The sequence below is a fragment of the Canis lupus genome, chromosome 17 (assembly GCF_011100685.1).
Source record: "Canis lupus familiaris isolate Mischka breed German Shepherd chromosome 17, alternate assembly UU_Cfam_GSD_1.0, whole genome shotgun sequence".
Lineage (NCBI taxonomy): Eukaryota > Metazoa > Chordata > Mammalia > Carnivora > Canidae > Canis > Canis lupus.
The window spans coordinates 56,413,112-56,424,832 of record NC_049238.1 but is presented as its reverse complement, the minus strand read 5'-3'; positions in this window follow the sequence as shown (position 1 = coordinate 56,424,832).

Genomic DNA, 11,721 nt, shown 5'->3' with positions numbered 1-11,721 from the left:
CCTGAAGTAAGAGAAAGAAAAGCAAAAATAAACTGTTGGGATTACATCAAAATAAAAAGCATCTGTACAGTGAAAGAAACAATCAACAAAACCAAATGGCAGCCTTCTAACTGGGAGAAGATATTTGCAAATGACATATCCAATAAAGAGTTAGTATCCAAAATACATAAAGAATTTATAAAACTCAACACTCAAGAAGTGAATAATCTGATTAAAAAAGGCCAAAGAACTTGAATAGACATTTTCCCAAAGAAGACATACAGATAGCCAACAGACACATAAAAAGATGTTCAACATCACTTACCTTCAGGAAAATACAAATTAAAACTGCAATGAAGTACTCCCTCACACCTGTCAGAGTGGCTGAAATTTAAAAACATAAGAAACAGCAGGTACTGATAAGGATGTGGAGAAAGGAGAACCATTTTCCATTGCTGGTGGGAATGCAAACTGGTGCAACCACTCTGGAAAAGAGTATGGAGGTTCTGCAAAAAGTTAAAAAAATGAACTATCCTATGATCCAGCAATGCACTGCTAGATATTTATCCAAAGTATACAAAAATCGTGTTTTGAAGGAGCACATGCACCCCGATGTCTATAGCAGCATTACCAACAACAGACAAATTGTGAAAAAAGCCCAAGTGTCCATGGATTGATAAATGGATAAAGAAGATGTGGTAGATATATATAATGGAATATTATACAAAGAGAATGAAATCTTGCCATTTGCATTAATGTGAATGGATCTAGGGAGTATTTATGCTAAGTGAAATAAGTCAGCCAGAGAAAGACAAATACCATATGATTTCACTCATATGTAGAATTTAAGAAACAAAACAAATGAATGAAGGGAAAAAAAAGAGATGGGGGGTGCAAACCAAGAAACTATAGAGAACAAATTGATGGTTACCAGAAGGAAGATGGACAGAAGGGATGGGTTAAAATGGGTGATGAGAACTTGTGTACACTTGTGCGATGAGCACTGGGCGATGTATGGAAGTGTTGAATCATTGTATTGTACACCTGAAACTAACATTGCATTGTATGTTAACTAACTGGAATTTAAATAAAAACTTAAAAAAATTAACTATTTATTTTCATTAACTTTGTATTACTTCACCTTACCTGTGAAAATCTTGTGACAATATAACTTCATTTACTCCTGAGTCACCTATGTTAAAGTTGTTATATATTTTACATCTATGTACATTATAGATGTCATAAGAAAATGTAATTTTTATTTTGAATAAAAATGTAATTTAAAGAAATTAAAAAGCAAACATAATAATTTACATTTATCATGATATTTGTCATATCTGATGTTCTTTTTCTTCTCTTGAACATGCAAATTTCTGGCAGAGACACAGGCAGAGGGAGAAGCAGGCTCCATGCAGGGAGCCTACACAGGAATCAATCCCAGTTCTCCAGGATCAGGCCCTGGGCTGAAGGTGGCACTAAACTGCTGAGCCACCCGGGCTGCCCATTTCTTTTTATTTATATTCAATTAACTGACTCTTTAGGAAGTTCCATTTTGCTTTTAAGCCCTTAAGTGAATTAAAAAGTATTTAGACACTGTATTTTTCAGTTTTAAGATTTCTTTTTTTTAAAATTTTTATTTATTTATGATAGTCACACAGAGAGAGAGAGAGGCAGAGACACAGGCAGAGGGAGAAGCAGGCTCCATGCACCGGGAGCCTGATGTGGGATTCGATCCTGGGTCTCCAGGATCGGGCCCTGGGCCAAAGGCAGGCGCCAAACCGCTGCGCCACCCAGGGATCCCAGTTTTAAGATTTCTATATGAATATTTTCATGATTTCTATTACCTTGCTGAAATATTTCATTTCATCTATTGCAAGCATATTCTTCTGTATTTTTATGCACATAGTTAGTTATAAGAGGTCTTGTAAAATTAACTTCTGGTAATTTGAACATATGGGTCACCTCTGGGTCATCAATTATCTTTTCTCTTGAGAATGGCTCACATTTTCTTGTTCTTCATGTATAATTCTGGATTATACATGAATAATTGGATATTGTAAATATTATGTTTTAGAGATTCTGAAATGTGTTATTATGTCCTAAAAGTTGTGTATTAAATTTTATTTTATAATACATTTAGCTTGGTTGGGCTCAAAGTTTTAAATTTTGCATCTTGACTGGCAGCTTAAGTTTCTGTTTGGTTATTTGAAATAAATTGATTTGTTTAGAGTCTACTCTATATATGCCTAGTTCAGGGTAAGGCAGGGTGGTTGACAGAGTTCATGCATTAAGTTTGGGGCTCCCTCTGTCTGGTTCTCTCCTTTCTGGGATAACCCCCTCACTTTCTAGTGGCCATGGTTTCAGCAAACTTTCTACCTTGGTTGTTTAATCCAGAAGGATTATGAGTTCTAGCTGTTCTGATAGCTGTCACCTATGGTTTGCACTAAGGCTGAGACCTCTCTTATAATTGGTTCCCTCAGTCCTGAAATTTCATTCTTACAAGTGTCAACTGTATCCAGAATCTGCCTGATATTTTCATTCTCAAATGCTTCCAGGTCCTCGTATTTTTGTGTGTTTGTCTTGAGTTTATAATTCTTATCTGCAGAGGATGGATAAGAAAGTGGAATAGTTCTTTTGCTCTTATGGCTAATTGTAAGACCTCTGTCATTCCTGGGGCTATTTCTCTTGGTTTATTTTACTTCTGGTTATTGGTCTCATTTTTCTGCTTCTTTGCTTTTCAAGAAATTTTAAATGGTTGGGCATTGTGTATTTTTGTTATCTTATTTTTTTCTTCCAAGATTTTGTTTAAATTCAAGTTACTTAATGTGAAGTATGATATTAGTTTTAGGAGTAGAATTCAGTGATTCATCACTTACATATAATGCCTAGTGCTCATCAGAACAAATGCCCTCTTTAATGCTCATCACCCATTCAGCCCGTGCCCCACCCACCTCCCTTCCAGCAACCCTCAGTTTGTTCTCTTATAGTTAAGAGTCTCCTATGGTTTGCCTCTCTCTGTTTTTATCTTATATTATTTTCCTTCCCTTTTCATATGTTCATCTGTTTTATTTCTTAAATTCCACATATGTCTTTCTCTGCCTTATTTTGCTTAGCATAATACATTCTAGTCCCATCCATGTTGTTGCAGATGACATAATTTCATTCTTTTTGATGGCTGAGTAATATTCCATTCTCTCTCTCTCTCTCTCTCTCTCTCTCTCTCTGTGTGTGTGTGTGTGTGTGTGTGTGTCTGTGTCTGTGTGTGTGAAACATATCTTTATGGATTCATTAATTGATGGACATTTTGGTTCTTTCCATGTTTTGGCTATTGTGGATAATACTGCTATAAACATCAGCATGCATGTACCCCTTCAAATCAGTATTTTTGTATCCTTTGGATAAATACCTAGTAGTGCAATTGCTGGGTCATAAGGTAGTTCTATTTTTAACTTTGTGAGGAATCTCCATACTGTTTCCCAGAGTGACTGCACCAGTTTGCATTCTCATCAATGGTGGAAGAGTGCTTCCTTTTCTCCTTATCCTTACCAACATGTTGTTTCCTGTGTTGTTAGTTTTAGACATTCTGACAGGTGTGAGGTGGTAACTCATTGTGGTTTTGATTTGTATTTCTCTGATGATGAGTGATGTTGAATGTGTTTTCATGTGTCTTTTAGCCATTTGTATATCTTCTTTGGAGAAATATCTGTTCATGTCTTCTGCCCATTTCTTAACTGGATTATTTATTTTTAAGGTGTTCAGTTTGTAAGTTCTTTATAGATTTTGGATGTTAACCTTTTATCAGATATATCATTTGCAAATATCTTCTCTCATATCATTGGTTGCCTTTTAGTTTTGTTGATTGTCTCCTTTGCTGTGCAGAAGCTTTTTATCTTGTTGGAGTCCCAATAGTTCATTTGCTTTTGTTTGCCTTGCCTCTAGAGATGTATCTAGTAAGAAATTCCTGCAGCCAAGGTCAAAGAGGTTACTGCCTGTGTTCTCTAGGATTTTGATGGATTCCTGTCTTACTTTTAGGTCTTTCATCCAATTGAATTTATTTTTGGGTATGGTGTAAGAAAGTGGTCCAGTTTCATTCTTCTATATGTCACTGTCCAATGTTCCTAATGGTTTGTTGAAGAGATTGTCTTTTTTCTGGTGTTTTTTCTGCTTTGATTAGTCGACCATATAATTAGTCGTGGATCTATTTCTGTGTCTATTCTGTTCCATTGATATATATGTCTGTGTTTGTGCCAGTCCTGTTTGTCTTGGTCACTGCAGTTTTGTAACATAGCTTGAAGTCTGGAATTGTGATGCCTCCAGCTTTGCTTTTCTTTTTTCCTTTTTTTTTTTTTTTAGATTTTTATTTATTTATTCATGAGAGACATAGAGAAGCAGAGACATATACAGATGGAGAAGTAGGCTCCCTGTGGGGAGCCCAATGCAGGACTGCATCCCAGGGCCCCAGGTTCACATCCTGAACTGAAGGTAGACGTTCAACCACCGAGCCACCCAGGATCCCCAGCTTTTCTTTTCTTTTTTCTTTTCTTTTCTTTTCTTTTCTTTTCTTTTCTTTTCTTTTCTTTCCTTTTCTTTTCTTTTCTTTTCTTTTCTTTCTTTTCTTTTTTTCTTTTCTTTTTTTCTTTTTTCTTTCCTTTTCTTTTGTGTGTATATTTTTTTTTATTGGTGTTCAATTTGCCAACATGTAGTATGAGCACCCAGTGCTCATCCCATCAAGTGCCCCCCTCAGTGCCCGTCACCCGGTCGCCCCATCCCCACCCACCTCCCCTTCCACCACCTCTTGTTCATTTCCTAGAGTTAGGGGTCTCTCATGTTCTGTCACCCTCTCTTATATTTCCTGCTTTCTTTTTCAATGTTACTTTGGTTTTTGGGGGTCTTTGGGGGTTCCATACAAATTTTAGAATTGTTTGTTCTAGCTCTGTGAAAAATGCTAGTGGTATTTTGATAGGGATTGCATTAAATGTGTAGATTACTTTGCGTAGTATAGACATTTTCACAATGTTCTTCTAATCCATGAGCATGGAATATTTTTTCCATTTTGTGATGTCATCTTCAATTTCTTTCATAAATGTTATATAGTTTTCAGAGTAGGAATTTTTTATCTCTTTGGTTTGATTTATTCCTAGGTATCTTATGGTTTTTGGTGCATTGTAAGTGGGATTAGTTCCCGTTCTGCTTTCTGATTTCTCTTTCTGCTACTTCATTATTGGTGTATAGAAATGCAAAAAATTTCTGTATCTTGTTTATATCCTGTGACTTTGGTGAATTCCTATATCAGTTCTAACAGTTTTTTGGTGGCGTTTTTGGGTTTTCTACATAGAGTAGTAGGTTGTCTGTGAAGAGTGAAAGTTTAATTTCTTCCTTCCTGATTTGGATGCTTTTCATTTCCTTATATCATCTGGTTGCTGAGTCTAGTACTGGGTCAATACTATGTTGAATGACAGTGGTGAGAGTGGACATTGCTGCTCTTTTCCTGATGGTAAGAAAAAAAAGCTCTCAGTTTTTCACCGTGTGGATGACAGTAGCCATGGGTTTTTCATATTTGGCCTTTATGATGTTGAGATATGTTCCTTCTATATCTACTTTCCTGAAGTTTTTATCAAAAAAGGATGCTGCATTTTGTCAAATGCTTTTAATGCATCTATTGAGAGGATCATATGGTTCTTACCTTTCTTTCATCTATGTAGTGTATCATATTGATTGATTTGCCAATATTTAGACACCCCTGCAGTCTAGAAATAAATCCCACTTGATTGTGGTGAATAATCCTTTTAAAGTACTGTTGGATTCAATTACCTCGTATATTGCTGAGAATTTTTGCAACCATGTTCATCAGGTATATTGGTGTATAATTCTACATTTTAGTGGGGTCTTTGTCTGGCTTTAGAATCCAGGTAATGCTGGCCTCACAGAATGAGTTTGGAAGTTTTCCTCGCATTTCTAGTTTTTGGAACAGTTTCAGAAGAACAGATATTAATTCTTCTGTAAATATTTGGTAGAATTTCCCTGGGAAGCCATCTGGTCCTTGTTGGGAGATTTTTGATTACTGATTCAATTTCTTTGCTCGTTATGGGTCTGTTCAAATTTTCTATTTTTTCCTGTTTCAGTTTTGGTAGTTTATATGTTTCTAGGAATGTATCCAATTCTTCCAGATTTCCCAATTTCTTGGCATATAATTGCTCATAATATTCTCTTATTATTGTTTGTATTTCTGTGGAGTTGGTTGTGATCTCTTTCATTCATGATTTTGTTTATGTGGATTGGTTCTCTTTTATATTTAATAAATTTGGGTGGGAGTTTAATCAATTTTGTTAATTCTTTCAGAGAACCAGCTTCTGCTTTCATTGGTCTGTTCTACTGTGTTTTTTTTTTTTTTTTTAATTTCGATGTGATTTATTTCTGCTGGAATCTTTATTTCCTGTCTTCTCCTGGTATTAGGCTTTACTTGCTATTCTTTTCAGCTCATTTAGGTGTAAGGTTAGGTTGTGTATTTGAGACTTTTCTTGCTATATATCTCCCTCTTTTGACTACCTTTGTTGCATCACAAAGGTTTTGGACTGTTGTGTCTTCATTATCATTTGCTTCCATGTATTAAAAAAAAATCTTCTTTAGTTTCCTAGTTAACCTATTCATTCTTTAGTAGGATCTTCTTTAACTTCCATGTATTTGTGGTCTTTCCAAACTTGGTCTTGTGTTTAACTTCAAGATTCAAGCATTGTGGTCTAAAAATATGCATGGTATGACCTCAGTCTTTTTGTACCAGTTGAGGCCTGATTTGTGACTCAGAATCTGATCTATTCTGGAGAATGTTCCATGTGCACTTGAAAAGAATTTGTATTCTGATGCTTTAGGATAAAATGCTCTGAATATATCTGTTAAGTTCATCTGGTCCAGCGTATCATTCAAAGCTATTATTTCCTTGTTTAGCTTTGGATTTGATTTTGTGGGTCTAGATTTGTCCTCATTTTAGCTTTATTTTTTTCTAAATTAAATTCTATTAGCCAACATATAGTGCGTTATTAGTTTCAGATGTAGAGTTCAGTAATTCATCAGTTGCATATAACACTCGGTGTTCATGACATCATGTGTCAGCCTTTCTCACTTTAGCTCTAGAGTAATCTTGCTTCTAAGGAATTAACTTTCTGGGGATATCAACTCAATGCCTGAAGTGTTCAGCAATCTTTCTCTACTCTGGATGGTCATAGCCTCAACTCCCAGACCTGTGTGATCTCTGGAATATCCATTTAATTCAGAGATCTCTGATAGTTTCTGTCAGAACTTACAAAATCTCTCCAAGTGTAGTTTAATATTGAGTCAAAATTCAGTGGAACTTCTTTTTTTTTAATTTTTATTTATTTATGATAGTCACACACACACAGAGAGAGAGAGAGGCAGAGACACAGGCAGAGGGAGAAGCAGGCTCCATGCACCGGGAGCCCGTTGTGGGATTCGATCCCGGGTCTCCAGGATCGCGCCCTGGGCCAAAGGCAGGCACCAAACCGCTGCGCCACCCAGGGATCCCTTCAGTGGAACTTCTATGCAGATTTCTGGAGTTCCTTTTGTGCATGACTTCCTCTTCTCATAATATGCCCTGCTAATTTCATCTGTGCTAGTAACACTATATGCTTATTTTTTGTCTCCTAACTCTGGTAAGATCACTGGGCTCTCTTTGGGATTTATATTTTCTTGGAGCATCATCTGTAAAGTGGTTATGGGCAGAAAGATGATATAATTTGAAACTCAACTCATTTATTTCCTTTTTTTCAGATACCACAATACTGCACTGCATGTTTTCTAATATACAAAAATTGTTTTATGTATTTTGTGCATTGTTATAGCCATTTATGGGGGAGGTTTAGCCTGATAACCATTTCTGCATAGCTGGAAGAGGAAGTTCCTGTTTCCACAAAAGCTGAACAAATGCGAATTATCAGGTCTTACCTACAAAGACTCTAAATATGTTTGTGCAGGGACTCAAGAGCTTTCATTTAGTAGTTCTCCTCTTTTATGGTAATTCTGATGTAGGTAATTAGAGTGTCATACTTGGATAAAGTTAAGATAAAGGAAACAATACCATCTGATTTATTGTAATTAAAGTCAGGTTGGAGGCCAAATGTCAACATGGTGGTATCTTGAGTATTTCAGATAAAGTCAAGAGAACAGGACAGCAATAGGAGATACACAAGCCTTTCAGAGATTGGGAGGAGTCTGATTAGAATCTGGGACCACTGAAATAAAGATTCTGTTTGAAATATTAACTGGGAGTAACTGAAAACAGAAGAGGAGAATCTTCCTGCCAGATGCAGAAGACGTTGGTAGGTGCATAGATTAAGGAAGCTTTGTTCTAGTTTTGGCTTGTGGTCACTGACAGCATAGCCCTTGAGTGCAAACTAAAAGCCAGAGGGACATGTATCCCCTCTGATCTCTGCTGCCACATTTCTCACCACAAAACTTTGCAGCCAAGTATTCTCCAGGCACTCCAGGTTCTTCTAAGCAGAGCTGCCATGCTTCCTGGAAGATATTACTGTTTATATCAACCTGGTCTCAAGAGCTGTCTAAAAGAGCAAAGGGATTTACTGCTCAAAGGAGATGAAAGATTGGAAGAAGCCAAAGATCTTAACTCAGAGCAAACCCATTAAAGATATTTTGCCTTGTCAGAGAATGTCTGTATGCCAGCTCCATAAAAAGGAACATCTAAAGTCAGAGATTTATAAAGACAGAATGGCAGGTAAGAAGGCAAAAATTTGTTTTCCCCCAATGATACAGATAGAATTCAGTTATGTTGACTGCCATATAATAATTGACTTTCTTTACAGCCCTATCTTTATCATTCCTTACTGAGCTAACTTTTCTCGGTAACTGATTTCCTGAATGCTTGATTTTGTTGAGACTTCTGTTAAAGTCACTGTTCCCAACCTGAACTTATGCTTAGAAGACAAAGTTAAAAAGGCAGACCCTAAATAATCTTTCTACACTCTACAACAGCAAACAAGGTCTAGTCTTGCTTATCTGTAGCTCCCAAAGTTAATCTCAGGCCTTAGCTCTTAAGTCCCTCTGGTTCATTTTGGGTTTTTAGTTCCCTAAGAGCCATTGTCCTATGCATCATTATCCCTTACAGTGCCTTTTACCAGATACCAGATATGCTGACATTAGCGTTCCCTTGTAATACCCCACCACCGCCTCTGCCTTAAAATATTGCTAGCTGCCAAACCCCACAACAGAGGACAAAGCAAAAAAAGGGAGGCCGGTGCTGCCATGCAGAATCACAAATGAAAATATCAGCCAGCTTTAAAGGCATCAGATTATCTCCCTAGTCAAACTGCCAGCCTCTCTCAAGGAGTGAAATGGTGTTTCTTGATGTGTTGAAAGCAGCACTGCGATGAAAGGAAGATAGTGCCCTTATCCAGCTGAAATTTTGAACTGGATACCCTGTGGGAGTCTTGTATACAGTCTTTGACTCATCACAATAAAGACTGGCTGCTGACAGCTTATCAACTTTGACTTCTGGCCAAAACTCCAAAACTTGGCTTTCTTTTTTTTTTTTTAACCCCTCCTTCAAATTCTTCCATTTTTTCCTTTTCTAACTTCTTCCACCCATTATTTAGACATTGAAGGTTTTCTTGGATCTGAAGGTGTCTTGACCATAGCAGTATTAGTCCAGTGGCTTACTAGCCAAAGCATGCTGGACATTTTTGTCCTGCTATTCATAATGCAGTTAATATTTATTGATCACTTTACTAGATGCTAGAGATGTAGAAATAAAGAAACATAGTTGCTGACTCAAGGAGAACTTCCACAAGTGTGTTCCTAGATCCACCTACATCAGGATTACTTGCAGAAGCTTGTTAAAAATCTAGTTTTCTGGGTCCAACTAAGATTTACTGAGTGGAAATTTCTGAAATTAGATGCAAGAATCTACATTTTTAATTAGTTCCCCAGGTGGTTCTTAAGCACATTGCATCTTGAGAACCACTAGTAAATGCACAAATATGGAATTAAAATTTTAATAAAGTAATTAAAAGATGAAAGGATGGCACAGGGGAGGGAAATTTCAATTGAGACACATGGGTTAGGAGGGGCCTGTGGAAGTGATATTTAAATTAAGACTTGAGAAAATAGTGGAATTATTCAGATGAAGGATTTGGGGGAAACAATTCTTCAAGCAGGGGGAAAACTTACTCAAAAGTCCTCAGGTGATAATACAGATGCTTTCCTAGTCCACAGTATCTTGTCCTAGGAAAATGAGCATGTAAAGACATGTACCCTGTAATCTGGGTTTAGCTCCTCTTCTCTGCTTTTCCCTAGCCTAAAAATTTCCCTAATAGGACCCAAGTTAAATTAGGAAAGAGTTTATAAACTTTTATATAGGTCCAAACTTAACAAGATAAATATTTATTTTCATATCACCCTATCTTATTCTTTCTTTACTTTTTCAATAATAAAATTTGTATATGAACATGCAGAGAAAAAAATCAAGTACTATATACTGTATTGTTTACAGGGACCCATGCATATTTACATGTAAATATTACTAGTAGGAGCTTTATAGTTATGTGTGAGGTGAATATCTTATGTAAAAATCTCTGATGATGAATTTCCAGGCAAATCTAACCTGAATTGAGATATCACACAGTTTGAATCCTGTGGGGATTCTGGAAATCCTGAGTTCAGTGTGCTATTAAGCTAAATATATGCAAATAAAAATTAGCAATTTGGAAAATAAATAGTGCACATTCTAACTGATCTTACGATCAGGTCATTTGAACCTATAGAGAAATTACTATTCACACTCCTTCATGCAGAAGATGAGATTTTAGCAGTTTTCTGATGACAATGGCATTTTTTGTATTAATCTGTGATGAAAAGGAAGAAATCACATTATCATTGTTTTTAGATGATATACTTTTGCACTTAAAATTCAAAAGAATCTATAGGTAAGTTATTACGGTTAATAAACAAATTGAACAAGGTTTCTGGGTATATACAAATCAATTTTTACTTGCAGGTGCTAACAAAAAGGAGTTAGAAAATAACAGTAACATCAAGAACTTAAGACATGGAGTATGTATGATGAAAGATATGAAAGACCATAGAAAACTATCAAACATCATTGAGAGGAATTAAAGGAGACTTAAATTGGTGAAGAGATATGCCATATTTGTGGTTTGAGATCCAATTTTCCAGAATGAATGACTGTAATGGCTCTTTAGTTTCAAAAAGTATATCTGAAATAGGATAAATAAAAATATATCCATTTCTAAACATATCTAGTGATGTAACAGAACACCAAATAAAACAGATAATCTTAAAAGTACCAGATAGAAAAACAGATTTCTTATAATGGAATGGCAACTAGACTGACAACTGACTTCCCAGAGAGACAGTGGAATCCAAGGGGTTATGGAATATCTAGTTGAAATAAATAACTGTTGATCTAGAATTATATTCCCAGTGAAATATCCTTCCAGATTGAGCACATAATAATGACATTTAAAAATAACAAGTAACAGAGAACACTAGTGGAACTTTTAAAGGATGTTGTTCATGAAGAAGGAAGATGATCTCAGAAAGAATGTCTGAGATATAAAAGAAACTGTGACAAAAAATTGCTAAACATGCATAAATACAAGTAAATAAAAAATGTGAAAGACAAAAAAAATGAAGAGCTAAAAAACAAGAGAGGATTTAAAAACCGTCAAATATAGCAGGCAGTGACTATGTGTGCTT